This window comes from Lolium rigidum, chromosome 2, assembly GCF_022539505.1.
Source record: "Lolium rigidum isolate FL_2022 chromosome 2, APGP_CSIRO_Lrig_0.1, whole genome shotgun sequence".
In the NCBI taxonomy this organism is placed as follows: domain Eukaryota; kingdom Viridiplantae; phylum Streptophyta; class Magnoliopsida; order Poales; family Poaceae; genus Lolium; species Lolium rigidum.
In genome coordinates, this window is record NC_061509.1 from 154,034,891 (window position 1) to 154,039,155 (window position 4,265).

At 43.3% G+C, this 4,265-nt stretch overlaps 1 long non-coding RNA gene across 2 annotated transcripts; it reads right to left on the reverse strand.

Moving 5' to 3' along the window:
- Positions 1–439: 439 nt before the first annotated feature.
- LOC124692464 lies at positions 440–3,573 on the reverse strand. 2 transcript variants are annotated; one of them, XR_006999516.1, is made up of 4 exons: positions 3,214–3,569; positions 2,404–2,901; positions 1,564–1,905; positions 440–810 (listed from the first exon to the last, which is right to left on the reverse strand). It is a non-coding gene; the product is annotated as an uncharacterized LOC124692464 (long non-coding RNA). The 2 variants fall into 2 exon arrangements; XR_006999515.1 differs by having other exon boundaries at positions 1,564–2,901; positions 3,214–3,573.
- Positions 3,574–4,265: the final 692 nt, after the last annotated feature.

The following is a 4,265-nucleotide window of genomic DNA, read 5'->3' on the forward strand; positions in this document are numbered from 1 at the left end:
AGTGGTTGGGCTGCCCCATGGGGCAGCTCCTCTCTGGTCAGGTGCAAGCAAATCACGACACCTTCTATCCCAAATATTTGCACAGAGCTAATCTTCTTTTCTCAGCTTTTCTCTTATTAGCTTCACGTTTCAAGATCTTTTGGTAACACACAGATAACAGTGTACTCAGGTATCAAACAACGTAAGAGTGTATAATTCACAAGTGCATTGAAAACTGAAGACATGAAAGATTATACATTGTTGCCTAATTGCATGTATTACCCAGAGTCTTCAGAAAATAAATAGAAAAGACAAAGGCCTTTGATACTAATTAGAATGCAATAGTAGAACATATGCAGAGCCGTCGCAACAATTTACTTTCTGTTGAACAACTGCATTCTTTTCTCCTCAACTTTACAATCTTGGAAAAACAAAAATAAAAGGCTGAGAAGCTGAAACATTTCTAGACGAAAAGGTTGTCAGCGCAGCTTTTCATTGATTATAGATAAGAGCAGAGTTACAGGGTTTGAAGGGTGACCGAACCAAGCTAGGAACGAAACCGAAAAAACTAAAGAAAAAAGAATAGAAAGCACCAGAGACTCAACAGCACCCAGGCGGCCGTTCAGCAACCAACAGAGTGACGAATATTTAGTCATTCACGTGGTCTTTCTAGGTTCAGCATTTTGGAGCGACCGACCACATCGACAGGTCCCCACGAAATCTGTCTAGAGATTTCGGCAGCAGCAAAGTGCGACGCCGGAAGATGCTATCATTTCTTTCCTTCCATGTCCACCACAGCAGCTGCATGATGGAGCTCCAGGCCTTGCAGTGCTGAACAAAAAGCTTATTAGAAGACAGCTGCCACAAATCAAGCCCAAAAGGCCAAAGGGGCAGTTGGCGAGGAGGCAAACATCAGTTTCAGGTCCGATTCTGCAGAGTGGGCTAATAGGGTTGCAGGGCCAGCCTTTCTCAAGGCCTTTAATGCTAATTAGAATGCAAGAGTACATAGTTGTCTTAACGATTATCTTTCTATTGAAGAACTGAATCCGTTTTCCTCAATTTTACTATCTCGAAAAGACATAGTTTGCTAGTTTCAAATGCATAGATAAGACAAGCACACCAGAACACAGATAGAAAATTCCAATCAATAAATCATATGCTTCCAATTTGAATTGCAACAGAATATGCACCTACATCCTATTCACTATAATTATCAACCTATAAACCGGGCATTATATACGTACAAACGTATTTACCACTTTTCCTATGCAAAAGAAGATGCATCAATTTGTTGTGAGCACAAGGCACAAAAAGATGCAAGGTAAACCACAAACTGATTCAAGGCCTAAGCTGTAAGTCCTTGAATTGCAAGAAAAAGTATGATATCACAAAGAGGGTTAACCACCTGTCTAGCCTGGACCTGGTGCCCTGTTTTCTGAAACAAAAGTTTGCATACATCCCATCATGACCCATTTTATCACAGATTTCCCGCAATACATATTCCGTATTTTGAAAGATATTTCATAAGTAAACGTATTTTTGTTACCAAGAGGCTTCAGGTGGGAAAATGACATGTGTTCATACCTATGGTCCAGAAGCAATTACTAACTTTAACAGGTTTTTGAAGCAATTGCTAACAATTAACCAGTATAGGCCTATGATCACCAAATATATACCTAAGAAGTTCAAAAGGAAATATGAGCAAAAACAACTGTTGAACAAAGGTGTGATCAAGGTCATATAGTACTTGCAATTTATAAAAACGGACTTACATACCAAGCATTATTACCTTTTCCTACCATATTCCATTTCTCACTCAACTCTCTTCTGTAAAAACACCAGAAGATACCATTGTATGCTGCTCACTGGGAGGAACACCATCCACATAACTCTGTTTTAGCCAAGACAAGATCTTGGATTTTCTCACTGACAGATAAACAAAGAACACATTACTGTGCTATTTGCAACCCAAAGATTTTTTTTCCTAATCCAGCGCATAAAAGAGGAAACATGGTATGCAAAGATGACAAAAACTGTATGCCCAAAAGTAGAAACAGTGTCCTCCAAATATACATGGCCTAGTTATGCTGATAGCCTGAAGCTAATTATGGCTTTTGATCATATATAAATTGTGGGTGGAGCATGTTTCAGTGCTATCGCCGATCTTACACCAGAAGCGTACGGCCAGGCACCAACAAACTGCGATCTGTCCACAACCTCCACATGAGACAACTTATAGCGATGATCAAAGGCAGTTAGCATATAGAACAGTCGTAAGAAAAGGGCACCCTAAAACGGTAATACTGTAACCGAAGAGACACGCACCACGGAACAGAGCGACACGACCTGAAACTCGTTTGGCCAGAAGTAAAAAAGAAGAAGATAATAACAGGCCAAAGGTACAATCAAATAAGAAATATGTACCTGCCAGAGTAAACACCATGCTCTTGAGTGAGTTGCTTGAACATTTTCGCATCACTGCCAGAGTAAACACCATGCTCTTGATATTAACAGGCCACCGCTACCTTGCATTATCACCATCATCGAGAAGAGCGACAGGCGGCTACTACTTCATAGCTCTGACAAGGAAGAGCATAGGAACAAATGCTCTGCATCATATTCTCTAAATTATAGTTATATTACACTTCAACAGTTTGCTGAAGCTATATTCAAAATCGAGTATGGTATATCATCTTTAAGCAACTCTTGAGGCGCTGCATCATATTCTCAGCCTAGCTAATATCAAAAGTGCGTAAGAAAGCATATACAAAATCATATTAAGAACATGAGCAGCAACCGGTTATGCCTGAGTTGATGAAAAGTACCTTCAAAGACATATCATCAATTCCCCTGGTGGTAAATACAACATTAGAACCAGCTTTCAGAACTTTGTCAAATCACTCCTTAGTTATGTCGGATTCTCTGTGGAAATAGTAAGTTATTAGGTATACTGCTAGAGACCATTAAAGTTTAGGGGTGACCATAAAGGCAAAAGGCATGATGATCCATTAGAAGAAATGAATAAAAGGGTGATAAACTCGTTGCAGATCCATTCGGGAAATACAACATTAATCGTAGTACTGGACTGCAAAGGAGATAAATGAACATGCCTCAGCTCCCCTGGATCTGATATAAGGACTTGCAAGTTGGAACACCCATTTTGCAAATTTTGTCTTCTGAAGGTTAAAATCAAGGCAGCAATTGTAGCAGGAATGAATCTAGTGGGGAACGGACCTGACATCAAGGAGTACTCGATCGCCAATCGCCACTATTCACCGGCGTGCAGCAGCAGCCGGTCGTCCCCGACATCGGAGGAGAGCAGCATCAGCAGGCCGGCTTCCATGTCGCGGCAGCAGCACATCTGGAGGCACACAGGTCATCCTTCTCCCGGATGACCGCCGGGGCAAGGAAAAGGGGGTCCCTTTCCCCTTCCTCTCCTTTTCCCGGTGGTGGGGGAGGCGGCCGCCGGGGTTCTTGACCTTGTCGTCGCAGCTCTGTTGCCCGCTCGCCGCCGCTAGTCCCGGTAAATGCAGCCGCCTGCTCGCTCGCTGCCGCCGCCAGGAAGATTGGGACGGGGGAGAAATTAGGGATTTGGGGAGGGAGGGAGCGAAGGTGAGAGGATAGCAAAGGTTCAGCCGTTTTTGTCCTCGCTCGCTTGCGGTACAGCTCCAGTGCTCGTGCTGTGTGGTAGTACTACTGCAGTACATATCGGCTGGCGAGGCGGTACAATTTTCTCCCAGCGCGAGCGCGCGACGGGCATATCGTGGAGAGCTGTGAGATAGGGGTCGCACTTGCTTGTTCTCAATATAGAATTCGAATTTTTCGATAAAGGGAATATATTAATGTCAGAAGATACCAATTACATCCAGTCTCTGCAACAACGCAACATCCTAATAGCAGTACAGATGCACACAACCATAAAAGAGAAAAGAAAACTAACAAATAAAAGTCCCGCTACAGTGTCTCAGGCCTAGCAACATCAATACATCCACCACCAGGACAACACCAAAAATACAGACTCTCCAAAAGCGACACCTCCAAGAAGGAAACAGTGCACCAGCGCCGTCAAAAGATTTTAGGTTTTCACCCTGATGATAGTCCCCGCTCACGAAACAATGCCTCCAACAAGGTCATTGCCAGGCACAACCAGTTAAGGCTATACCTTGGGTTTTCATCCTGAAAGGTACGCCTCTGAACTTCACCTGTGCTGCAACTCCCACTATCATACCACTGCTGCACAACCCAAACACCAAGCAAGCCCCTCAACATCGTGAAGACCTGAACCT